At 47.2% G+C, this 13,698-nt stretch overlaps 1 protein-coding gene across 3 annotated transcripts in view; it reads right to left on the bottom strand.

Moving 5' to 3' along the window:
- Positions 1-13,698, bottom strand: part of AASDH (aminoadipate-semialdehyde dehydrogenase) — an 853,386-nt gene that overhangs the window by 234,222 nt on the left and 605,466 nt on the right. The window lies entirely within an intron of this gene.

The following is a 13,698-nucleotide window of genomic DNA, read 5'->3' as shown; positions in this document are numbered from 1 at the left end:
AGGCGTGGCTTAAATAGCCTTGGAAGAAGTCCTAGGTAAGTATTCTTCCACAGCCCCACCCAAGTAACAAAATAGTCCCTTCAGTAAAATAGTCCCTCCTAAGCCTCATTTGGCTTGGGTCTTCATGCAGCATGGTCTGCATCAGGTGAGTATGCAGCATGGTCTGCATCAGGTAAGTGCACCAAACACTTTCCTTTATGAGCCTGGTGCCTATGGCGCCAGGACTGATGTCCAACATGAGCCTGGCGCCAAAGGCGCCAGGACAGAGTCCAAAGAGCCCCTATAACGGGCCGCTGGGCTTTTACCCGGGGGCATGATGCCTGCTCCCGGGGGTGCTGGGCCTGGCCTGGTGCTCCGGGGGTAGGCATCATGACATTGACTAGAATCTTGGTGGACCAGAATCCTGACGGTTACGTTTAAAAACATATCTAGTGAGTATCTATAGATAGAACTGTGTCACTAGCATATGTACCTTGCTTAGTTAATCCCTACCTCAAACCCATCCTATCTTGTATACAGAACCCGCATTGTTAGGAGTACTTTTGAATTGTCTGAATTCTCTATCCTGCCCCTCCTATCTTCCTCCTGTATTAGTGTAGCTAAAACTATCTCTGTGCTGATCTTTTCTCATCTGAAAAAGGCAAGTGTCCTTAGCAGACAGTCATTCTGATCAAGTGGCTGTGTTCTTGCAGGGTATTCGTTTTGTTCATAGTCATCCACTGGTGTAAGAAATCCATTTGTCATTTTAAAAGCACATTCCTATTTCCGTTTCTTGCACCTATCTCGAAAAAACGACTTACACTAAAACATCCATAACTTGCGCAGTTATTGTGCTAGAAACAGCATTTCAACTTCTGCTTGTAGCTAACATCCACAGCTTTACATTGCATCTAGACCCGCATCCCAAATCGATGCAGTACTCCCATTATGGCGACAATCGCGCAGTAAAAAGTTTGCCGCAAATTTATTTTTTGGGGAAATTCTGTCACGTGTAAAACGGCTTTTGATTGCTCCCGACTTGAATTTTAAGATTTCAAATTGTTTCTTGGTATTAAATCATTGCTTGTGTTTATGTGCAACTATCCTAAGTGGCTCCCATAAGAATTTATAGCAATTTCAGAAATTGTGGCCATATTTAGTATTTTACCAAATCCATTCTCAAGGTAACTTTAAAAAGTCATTCTGACAGCTTGACAGTCAATTTCATTTTTTCTCTTAGGTTTGCTGGGGGAAAGTGGGTTTGATATTTTGTTTGAATTCTGCCATTCCTGAATACCTGCTTTCTCCTCCTACCTGTATACATTGCCTATTGGGGGGTTGAGGGGTGTGCAGGTGGAACCTATAACGACAGTGCTATTTGATCTGCATACACACACAAAAGAACAAGTTACTCTCTTACCTGGTAACGTTCTTTCAATGGGATGGTCCGACGACGTATTCCATATCTATGACAGTAATCACCACAGCTGTGCTGCTTCGGAAAATCTTTCGAGCCGACGTCACGACGCACGATGACCGTAGCCTCAGTTGTAGTTTTTTCCCCCCACAACGTGTGACACCAATCTACTGCCAGTATGACCACAGAAAGCCCTGCAGAAACGTAAGCTGCAATCGCATAAGAAATTCTGTAGCGGGGTAGGCAGGGAGGGAGCGATATGGAATACGTCGTCGGACCATCCCATCGAAAGAACGTTACCAGGTAAGAGAGTAACTTGTTCTTCGAGGGGATTGACAGACTCCCAAAGCAGTTCCAACGTAAGGAAGAGGGAAAATTTCGAATATACAAATTTAGAATGTCCAATCAAATTGCAGAGTAAAGGACCGCCTTGCCAAAGGCCAGATCCTGTCCTTGGGAAGAATCTAGGGAGTAGTGACGTACAAAGGTATGAACCGGAGCCCAAGTGGCTGCTTCACCGATGTTACGAAGAGGAACACCCCTCTGCAGAGCGGTAGAGGCAGCCATACCCCTAGTCGAATGGGCCCGTAAGCCTACCGGAGGGTCCTTACCCGCCAGGCTGTAACACTGAAATTGCCAAGATAATCCATCTAGACAAAGTCTGCTTAGTCACAGCTTGTCACAAACACCTTCCAGCGTAACCAATAAAGAGCTGATCGTCCACACTGACCCGGGACATGCGTGAAATGTAGAAACTTAAAGCTCTCCTAGGATCCAGCCTATGGAGCCTCTCCTCTTCCTTACCAGGATGTGGAGGAGGATAAAATGCCGGAAGAATAACCTTCTAGCTTAAATGAAATTCCGATACCACCTTCGGAAGAAAGGAAGGACGAACTCGAAGGACAACCCTAGCCTTATGAAACACAGTGAAAGGTGGCTTAACTGAAAGTGCCTGTAACTCAAGTGACCGCAACTAAAAATACAGTTTTAAGAGTTAACAGTCTCAAAGGGCAAGAACGTAAAGGCTCAAATGGAGCACCCATTAGAAACTTCAGAACAAGGTTCAAATCCCAACCAGGCACCTGGAAAGGTGACGGAGGAAACACATTAGTGAGCCCTTTCAGAAACTGAGAAATTAAAGGAATTTTAAAATAAGAACACTCCTCAGACGAGTGCTTAAATATGGACGGCGCCGCCAGGTAACTTAACGGTACCCACTTGCAAGCCCCTGTGGGCTAAAGAAAGCAAAAAAAAAAAAAAAAAAACAAACAGAACCAGAGGAATGTCACATGAAAAAGGATCCACATTCTGAAACCTGCACCAGTTGCAGGCCATCTGGCCGAAAGCAGCACCTCCATCACGTCTTCAGGGAGGTCACAATCCTTATACCTCAACCTTTCAGAAGCCAAGCATGAAGGTTGAGGGATCTGACCTCTGGATGGAGAACCTGACCCTCCTCCCGTGAGAGCAGATCGTCTCGGTAGGGAAGACACGTGGAGGGCAGATGGACAAGTCAAGAAGGTCCGGGTACCACGTCCTCCGGGCCCATGACGGAGCAATGAGGATCATCCGGGAACTGAACCTCCGTAGCCTCCGCAGCACTTGCGGGATGACGGGGACCGGAGGAAACGCGTACAGCAGTGGGAAGGACCAATCCACTACGAACACGTCTCCTAAGGCTCCTCTTGGAGGAAATTCCTGCAAGCAGAACCTTTCGCACTTCTGGTTGACACTAGAGGCGAAGAGATCCACTTGAGGGGTCCCCCAAAGGGCGAAGATCTCCAGGAGAATCTCTGAGCCAACTCCCACTCATGAGAGATCACGCTCTGCCTGCTCAGAGCGTCCGCTGTCTTGTTTTCGTTTCGGGCCAGATGAACTGCCGAGATCGAAATTTCCTGCTGGATGGCCTGGAACCAGAGCTGCATCGCCTCCCTGCACAGAGGAAGTGACCCTGCCCCCCCTTTTTGTTGAAGTAGTGCATGGCCACTGTGTTGTCCGTCAGAATCAGGACATTCTTTCCTCGCACAGTCGGAAGACTGATGGCCCTCAGCTCCAACAGATTGATATGGAGTCTGGACTCCGACAGAGACCAACAACCGCTCACTGTCAGCTCGTTGGCATGAGCTCCCCATCCCGTGAGGGACGCGTCTGTCACGATCGTCACCTCTGGCCAGGGTAGTCAAAACGGAGCCCCCCTCATCAGATTGCCTTCGATGGCCCACCACAGAAGGTCCTGGGCGACCGAGGGCAGCACCTGAACGGGGTCCGACATCCTGCCGGAGGACTGTGACCACTGGAGCTTGAGAGCCCATTGCAAAGATCTCAGAAGCAACCTGGCCTCTGGCACCAGAAGAATGCAGGATGCCATGAGGCCGAGCAACCTCAAGAACTCGAACGCTGGGAGACTCTGGACATGTTGAAACTTGTGCACCATCTGCTGAATGTGTTGAGCCCTCACCCGGGGAGGAAAACACTGCCCCGGGGACATGTCGAGCACTGCTCTGATGTACTGGAGCCGCTGTGTTGGCGTCAAGTGGGACTTCTGAGGGAGGAGCCCAGCTTGTGAAGGGAGTGGCAGGTGAGGGACAGATGATCCAGGACTTGCTCGGGAGAGCGCGTGCTGATCAACCAATCGTCCAGGTAGGGGTAGACGTGAATCCCCCCTTTCCTGAGATACGCTGCCACCACCACCATGAGCTTGGTGAAAACCCTCAGGCGGAGGTCAATCCGAACGGCAGGACCTGAAACTGAAAGTGCGAGTCGCCAACCGCGAACCTCAGGTACTTCTTGTGCTTGGGATGGATCGGCACATGAAAATAAGCATCATTGAGGTCGAGAGACACCAACCAGTCCTGAAGTTGAAGGGCCTGGAGGACTTGAGAGAGAGTAACCATCTTGAACTTGTCCTTCCTGAGGAGCTTGTTCAAACCGCGCAAGTCCATGATGGGTCTCAGTCCCCCGTCTTTCTTCGAAATCAAAAAATAAGGGGAATACCATCCCTTGTTCCTCTCTGCTACAGGCAACAGTTCTACGGCGCCTTTCTCATGTAGGGATTGAATTTCCTGCGCAAGGAGCGGATCCTGACTCTTCAAAGAGATTCCCTGGTAGATTGTTGTGAGGCCTGTGCCGGAAAGGGAGACAGTAGCCGTGGGCAAGGATCTCCAGAACCCACACATCTGAAGTAATGGCATGCCATTCTACAAGATGCTGCGCCAGCCTTCCCCCAACCGGAGAAGCATGGGCCTCATGACTGAGCTGAAGCGGCTGCAGCAGTGCCTGAGGGCAAAGAGGCAACTGCTCCCGTGGCCTTGGCCCTTCGAGTACCCTGTTTTCCACCTCTAGCACTCCTACGGTTGCCCCTTTGACGTGCAGCTCCTCTCGACTTACTAAAGGACGAGTAATATCGAAAGCAACCTCTCCTCCATTGCTGTCCCCTAGGACAAAAAGGCAGAGGTCGGCGAACTGCAGCGCCCAACGACTTTGCTGCAGCTTTGGAGGTCTGCAACCTCTCAAGACTCTCGTCAGCCTTGCTGCCAAAAAGATGTTCACCATCAAAGGGCATGTTGAGGAGCCAGGCTTGCACATCAGGAGCAAAACCCGACTTCCGCAACCACGCAAACCTGCGTATTACGGTGCTCGCCGACATGGACCGGCTGACACAATCAACCATGTCCAGACCCGACTGAACGGATTCACACATGGCATCCTTGCCATCCTGCACAATAGCAAGGAAACCATCCCGTTCCTCCCCTTCGGGAATATGATCAGCTGCTAAGGAAATACAGTTCCACAGAGCGTGCGTGAAACGAGACAAGGCACAAACGGAGTTGGCCGCCTGAAGCGTCATACCCCCAGAAGAAAATACTTTCTTCGTTCAGCCGTCAAAATGTTTGTCGTCCCTATCAGGAGGGATGGTAGGGTACGACGCCTGCTTTGCTGGGGCTGTAGCCGCCCGCACCACCAAACTCTCCGGAGTAGGGTGCGTGGTCAAGTAGCAGGGGTCGCCACTGGCTGGGCGATATTTCTTCGGCAAGGACTTGCTCACTGCCGGGAGACTCTCCGGAGAAGTCCAAGCCGCAGCCACCCTTCTCTGCAAGGCCATATGGAATGGCATCACCAGGTCAGGTGGAGGACCTTGGTCCAGGATATCAGTGAGGTCATCCTGCTGAAAATCCCCAGGGTGGGGCAGACCACCCCAGGTAATCCGTGACCCTCGACATGAAGTGCCGGTATGCGTGCCAGGCTCCGGCCTACCAAACTCCACCTCCGGAGAGGTGTCTAGACCACTGGCGTCGTACAGCGACTGACGCAGGTCCTCAAGTTGACTATGACCAGAAACAATGTCATCAGGAACCCCTGCAGGAACCTCACCTTCCTCAGACCCCTCATCCACCTCAGAAATATAATGGAAAGAGGGAACTAAAAAGGAATAAAGACATGTTTTGCTTTAGCCAGAGCCTTTCCGTGGGGTTCCCCCGTACCACGAGGCATCCCCAACAAAGCCGCCTCAAAAGGTGTAGAGGGAATCTGCGTTGAGCGCTGCGCCGGCAGCTTCGAAGGCATCGACACAGTGGCAGGCTTTCCCCTTGGTGGCCAGGTAGGTGCACCCACACATGTGAGGTACCGTTTTCATTGGGACACCTGTGGGAACGCGGGACGGTAGGCGATGTGTTGTGTTTGTGTGGTTTTCATAACGTTTTGACCCATTTGCTGGTGGCCTTTGTCACACAACCCTTTCATTTCCCAAATGTGACCTACATTTAGTCGCTGCTTTAGGCACCATACACACTTTTGTAACCTGCGCAAGTCAGCTACCCTTGAAAAGGTCTGCCTGTGCTCTTTCAAAAAATGTATGCTTGCCGTTCCTCCCCACATTGGTTTTCCCGATTTACACATGCTAATTGCGTCTGTTCAGGCCGTGAGCGTAAAACTCCTGTGAACCATGGCTCAGTGTTTGGCTTGTGGTATTGCTTGTTTTGTAAAACACTACAAAAAATGTGTGCTCTCCTAACTGCAAGAGTCGGGGGAATGTAGCAGAGAATTGCTTTTCTCAAAATTCATAGAAGCCATTGCCGTACCAAGCCAACCATGTCCAACACATACCTTTTTTTTCGGTCATTTTCCCGCTTTTCCCCCAATCTATGGCAGTTTCCCCTACCTAGTTGTTGCCTGACCTATGCAAATCACCCCTTCCGAAACTTGGAATTTTGTCTACTTTTCAGAAATACTTACCTTTCTGTCCTCCAATACGGCTTTCCTACCCTTTTCTTCCATTCCGTCCATGCATGTCCAATTGGCAAAAATGGCCAAAATCGCCTTCCTCTTACAAAACGGTTGATAACCACATCAAAATAAATGTTTTTCGTTTCCACTCAACCTGTTCTTGAAAGCCAGGAAATTGGGGAATTCAGCACAGCAAACCATTCGTTCCTAGCTCTTACAAGGAAAAAACCACAGGCTTCTTTGTACATCATTTAATTGGCATTTTTTGAAAAAAACCATCATTTTCACCCTTTTTGCTTATTTTCTCTTACCCCCCTACAGCAACCTAGGATTCCTGGTGGCGTTAAAACCGCCTACATGTGGGAAAAAAAGGTGCCAAAATTGGCAGAGATACCTCATGTAACAAAAAGGTTACAAGCCATTGAATGGCCACATACCGAAATCACCAAAAAAGGCCCTGGCACTGGGGAGAAATACCCATGGCACTTAAGGGGTTAAAATGCACATCATATGTTGAGGCATTTAAATATGCCTTGCTTGCAAAGTATTGCGTGTCTGCAAATATCCCAGCGAGTGTTTACTGCTGCAATCCCTCATTTTCTACAGTGCTCTATCAACTAGTATTGGAGCCAAGCACAGGGGCCAGGGAAGGGAATGGGTGAAAGTATCACTCCTTGCGGGTGATGAACAAAGCAGCCCATTTCAAAGACCAGGTCAGGCGTTTCGGCAGTACACTGAAGGAAATGTGTTGCGTGTCTGCTAAAGGATAGGAAATACTAGTACCCATCTAGACAACAGCACCTTCTTTTCCTTTCTATGCTCAACTGATGAGGGCTTTTCAATATAACCATGTGTTCTGTGTGTATCGTCTCTAGCATCTCCTTGCATCTTATTTAACTGATCACAAAGAATTACAGAAGAGGGATCCATAGTTACAGAAGAAGGCACTCAATCTGTTGTATCTCTGATGAATTGATGCAATTAACTTAAAAGGCATATATGTGTGATTTCTTTCAACAGGGCTCCATAATAAATCTCAGTAAGGCTCTTGTTTAGTTTTATCTAGGCTGTGGTGCGGAAGGGTGGGCAGAACTGTACACTTTATTATGTGCCCTGTCATTTCACTCCCTATGTCAGGGGTACAAGCAGGGCTCTGATCAGATTTCGCTCCCTACTTGGAGTAAAATAATTTTCCAGGGAGTTAAAAAGTAATTAGCTTTGCCAATAGGGATACTTTCTGCTTATTAAACGATGTTCTTTCCCCATAAAATTCCTTTTGAGATCGGGCATTAATATTATTAGAGTTCCTTCCTATGCCACTGCTCTACTGGTCACTAATTGGAAAAAATATCAGTGGAGCTTTGTGGGTTGAAGCAATGATATTATCAGTGTTTCCCGTTTTTGTTAGGCACGTTTTCCTTTTTTAGGGAGTAAAAATGCATGGTGCATAAGTCTCTTAGCTCTAAGGCTGGTGTTATCACTACCCACAGGAGAACCTAATATGGATACTAAGCAGAGACACAGGAAATGTTGCATCATTATATTCTAAGGTACAGTTATTCTGATGCAATTATGTCATTTTACAAATTATTAGAAGCATGTTCTCCTGACCCTTGAATTACTTCATTAAACTGGCACTTGGACTCCTTTCAGCATGTTTTTGACACGTTACTCTTAATTGCCATTAATCCATCGACAAATGTATACTGTCTGAGTTTCTTGACAGCCACATCAGTTATGACAAGAGATATTTGTGTTTTGTAATACAAATTTGTGATTTTACAGTGGAATAAAACATGGACCTTATTATGACTTGGGCCGGTATCCCAGCGTAAATCTGCCAGAATACTGCCCAAATGAATTACTGTTACCGCCACTTGGTCCGGAGGAATTTCCGTTGGATTACAACTGGTGGTGGTGATGTAATTCCCCATTCATATTGAGCCCATACTGAGTCAATTGGATTCAATGTGGCTTTTTTGGCAGAATTACTACAGCAGAAATTCCAAAGATTTTGGCATTGAGTTGGAGGATTTACATCCAGGATTTTCCTGGAGGCAAATCCTCCACTGCAGGCCCAAAATCGTAATTTGGCGTAGTCGTAAAGCTGGCAGTAATGGAGTTACTGCCTACTTTGCCACTTACCGCCAAACTCGTAATGAAGCCAACATTATTCTCTGCCCAGAAGTACATTTGCCAAGTACTGTGGCAGATATTGAAGTCTTGGGGCCTCATTACATGGTAGGCGGTGGACCAAGGTGCTATTAGCACATTGGTCCATGCCGGTAAAATACCGGTACCGCCTTGGAGGAAAGGGGAATTACCGCCCTATTCCAAGGTTGGCGGGGCAGTAATTCCACCTTCCCCCATTGCCCTTCCCCATTCCTATTTTTGCCCAATAGGGCATAATGGGAATGGGGAAGGTGCTAATTACGGTACCGCATATTGCGGTACCGTAATTAGCACCCTGGTCCCTTTGCGGGTTGGTTTTTAACGCCTGCTAAAAAGCAGGCGTTAAAGTACCAAACCGCAAAGGGACCTCGTAATCAGGTGGTAAGGGTTAACGGTTACTGGTACTCTTACCGGTGACCGTTAACCCTTATCGCCTACCGTGTAATGAGGCCCACGGACTGATTGAGGAGTATTCTGTATAATCACATATGGCTTGTTTTAGCCTGTGTTTGGAAAAAGTGTTCTAAGATTTTTAAAGAATTGCAGTGGCTGGGAAAAGGAAATTCCTTTCCAAACCCTCTTCTGTAACGGTAGCTCACAAAATGGCTTACCTCATTAGTCAGTTACGCACAAATGGAAATAATGTGCGCACAATAGCCAACCGGTTCCGCACACAGATAAAAATAATTAGAGGGAACATTGGACAGTACCCTTGGCTGTGATGCTTGTACTTCTGGTGTATTATAAAACAGAGTTTAGGGAACCCCTCTCGCTATGGTGAGTCACTGTGAACTAGTCACCTCGCTGGGGTACTTCTTAAAATCAGGCTCAACATACATTTTTGAAGTCGAGGAATTTGCCAAATTCCTATAGTGATTGAAAATGGAATTGCTCATTATAGCGCTTGAGAGCCGGTGAAAAAAACAGTTGCAGTGTGTGCAGTGTAGACAGAAATGAGGCTGCAAATACTGTATACAGATGCGACTCCGCGTACGCTGTCCTGCATGATGCGCAGTATCCAAATCCTATTCTGCAGGGCATAGATGTAAAGAAGGAAAAAACAAAATAGAAAAAAGCTTTGGAGACTAAAAAATGGATCACCATCTTGCCCCCTCCACCCACAGAAAAGGTCAGAATGGTTGCGCCAGAAGCCTGTGCAAGGGAGTGTTTGTGCTGGCCGTGGCAGTGCATGCGATTGGTGCAATATTTGTTTTTACTCTGCATGCTGTGGTCCCGTCTCCCACAAATATGGTGTAAATGGGAAAAATATGGTGTAAATGGGAAAGAGTGCAGGAGTAACAAGGCTAGTAAAGAGGAGAAGCACAGCATCTACCAGCATAGGGCTGAGGCAAGGTTTGATGTCTTACCCCGGGTATGGTGGTCATGAATACAAAAACATGCCTATGCTACCTCGGAACACCAGTAATCAATGCCTGGGAGATACAATCATTGCAGAGAGAGGAAAGATGCCTACTTCAAAAAAGAAACTAATTTCGGGAGCGACCGCATTTGCAAAGCTCCATGAGGCTCACAAAAAAAAACACTTGGCTGACGATTGGAGGGGGGGCTTGCGGGCTCTGGAAATGCCTAGTATCTGCAAAAGTACGTTTTCGGATAAATATGCACATCTGGCAGGACATGAGGCAATGTCTTAACCACCCACAATACTGCAAGTATATGCAGCACCTATGCAATGCTGACTTGCCGGAGATATTGACTGATGGATAAATGCAGTGGAGAAACCTCTTGGAAGTGGTTTTGGAAAATAGATGGAAGGACGTTATGTGGTTTCGCATTAACAGCCATGCATAGTTTATGGCTTACCACCCAAACAATTCTAAAATATTAACAGCCGAGACATTTTTTATTGTAAGGGTGCAGACGTAAGGCTCCGATACAGAGGTGGCATAGTTTTGGCTATAAACGTTTATTAACCAAAAATAAATGGGTTGGGAAAATTGGCCTCACTGTCCCTAAAGCTAAGAGGGGTTTCCCTGCCTCTTGTCCCAAAGACCTATTTCTGACCCGGACACTAATAACCTATACCAAAATGTGCAAGGGTGTTCTGTTCCAAAGTAAAGTGGCAATTACAGTTTTTGCCAACAGAACAGTTCCAAGTCTCTCTGGTGATCAAATAACAAAAGAAATGCTCCACAATGTTCAACTCCAAAGATTAGGAGGTTGCTCCTTTCCTCTAGATTCTTTCTGGTTCTACTCTTCCTCTCTATCTCCTTGGGTCCTAGACCACGTATCTTCTTGGATGTAGTTCACTTTACTCTTATAATTTCCTGTGGGTGTGACTCACAGACTTGTAGTTCTGTATTATAGCAATGTGGTATGCTTTCCTGCCAAGCATAGGCTTTCTTCTAATCGGTCTCTTTTGCTCTCAGGTTCCCATAGCCTCTAATTCTCAAATTCTCATGTGGGTGTGAGTCCCAGGCTTGCAATGTGTGGTTGCAATAGCTTGGTTTACTCTCCTGCTAAGCGTATGCCTTCTTGTAGACTGTCTCCGATTTTTCAGGCTTCTATAAGTGTTGGTTCCAGACCCTGTTATCTCACATTCTGCAGCCTTTCCCCAATTCCACCCAGACCTCCAGAACCTCTTGGTCTGCCCACATACTTGTTGCACTGGTTAGCGTCATCCAATCAACAGTGCTTCCCTCACAGGCTTCGGCAGCGTTCAGGTGTTCTCTGCAGTCTTCGGCATCCTCGCCAGTCAACTCGTGTTCGTCCTGTTCTTCTCGGTTGTAGTCACTTCACCAGTCTCGTCTCCCTTCTCGGGATGGGGCTTTGCTTTCCGGCGTCTTGCCAGATTGTAGGGTGCCCGGAGGTTTGCTCGGGACGTGTATCAAGTAGTTTTGGTTGCTTGGACTACATCTGCACTCCCGTTCGACTCCGTGCATGGCGTCTCCTGCTGCAGCAAAGACCCCAGTTCGCTGGGTCGGCGTCACCCGGCCTTACTCGTCGGAGGATGGCTCTCTGCCTGGTTCCTCCAGTGAGGGAGTCACCAGCTTCCCTCAGCTCCCCGCACACTGCTCGTGTCCAAGGGTTCGCCCTCTCTCTGGGAGGCACACTGGTTCACAGACCCTTCTGTTTGAGCACATCATTCCTGGTCTTGCTCCTACAGGGAGCACTTGGACATACTTCCTGAATTTCCCCACCTATTTCTACTACTGTTGGGCCAATAGAAAGTCGGTAACCACTAGACTGCTCCATGTGATTCCTATAGGTAATCTTCATGCCTCTGCACGTCTCCCTCGTCACAGTACTGATTTTATGGCTCCCTTGTGAGTCAATCGAGTTCTTCTTCAGCACAGTAGTGGGAAAGGGATCTTCACTTAGGTAATTCCTATTCTTCCTCATCCCAGTACTTTAAGGGGAATGGTAGGGTGACAATAACTCATGACCCTATTCGCGAAGGGGTTAACCTTAGAGTAGTAGGAAGAGGTCAGGTGTTTAGCGGGGATACTGTGTTCTCTGGGGATGGTCATCCCTAATCCCATAAGGGACTTCCTCTCCCATGTGATCCTCCCCCTGTGTACCACCCCCAAGGGGACCAATGTATGGTGGACGCACTGCCCTGACCCCATTGTGAAAGGTCTGCCCCCCAGGGGAGAAGGGATGACATCCACAGATTCATCGCATTATATAAGAATGCAAAATGGCAATGGTTTTCTGAGTGAGCACATAGCTAATCCTGGGTAATGGTGCCATGTCTGCATTTGATAAACCTTTCAGCTGTCAAACTAATGAGGATTGACATCACATTAATTAGTTATGCATTGCCAAGGAAGATGTCCATGGAGAAAACGTGAAGTGATTGTGAGCACAGCCTTCGTCACCTTAAAGAGCTTTTCTAGTGGTATTATACCCAATGAGGCTCAAAAGATGAACACATGGGGGAAGTATTACTGCCCTAGATTTGAGGACACAGAAGTTTTATAGATATGTTCAGGGTATGTATTGTCTTTAGCAACTACTGGATAAAAGTCTTTGCTAAGATGTCGGATATGTAAAGCACAATGGGCCTCATTACAAGTTTGCCGGTCCGGAAACAACGGTGCTGGTAAGCCTACCGGCACCATTGTTTCCGGACCGGCACATTATGGGTTTGCCTGCCAGAGCCACTGTGCCCGACAGGACAGACCCTGCCAGACACAGCGGCTATGATAGGCAAGCCGTCACGGGAGCACCAGCACCGTTATGAAAGGTACCGGTGCTTTCGTGGTCCCCACTCCCATGGAGTCCTATGTCGTATGGGACTCCATGGGAATGTGGATTAACAGAATTACTGGTGCCTGACTTTGGGGCCGCCGGGGTTGTAACACCCCGGTGTTACCGTGAAGTCAGGCACCAGTAATTCTTCATGGTTCTGGCGGCAACCCACCCGTATAACCAGCAGGGCTACCGCCAGACCCGTAATGAGGCCTAATGACTCATTCCTCTTTGAAAGCAGTTATGTTTGGTAATGACACAAGTTGTTATAGAAAGCTGAAATTGTACTGTCTTTTAAAGCAGTCCTTCTACCACAACTATTAATTGCACAACAGTGGATAGTGACACCGCTCAGCAAGTCAACCTCGGGTTCATAAAAGTGAAAATAGTTTTACCACATGATTATTGGGTCATGCAACCGCAGAACCAACGGAAGCCACTGCTTCACCTTTTATATTAAACATAAGCTATGATGTGCATATGATTTTCATAATGTTTAAACAACATGAATGAACTTAACTATGGTATTTGCGGAAGTGGGATTTTTTTATAAATAATAATATTCTTTACAAATTATCTAAAACACTAAAGTTATATTGTTGGTATAATTGTACATACATAAAAATAATTAATAAAACAATTTGCACTACGTTTCTAACAGAAGGTTTATCCCACAGGTGCACCTCTATTAA

Source organism: Ambystoma mexicanum, chromosome 6q, assembly GCF_040938575.1.
Source record: "Ambystoma mexicanum isolate Mex_15411 chromosome 6q, UKY_AmexF1_1, whole genome shotgun sequence".
Taxonomy (NCBI): domain Eukaryota; kingdom Metazoa; phylum Chordata; class Amphibia; order Caudata; family Ambystomatidae; genus Ambystoma; species Ambystoma mexicanum.
This window is presented reverse-complemented; position numbering and strand designations above follow the sequence as displayed.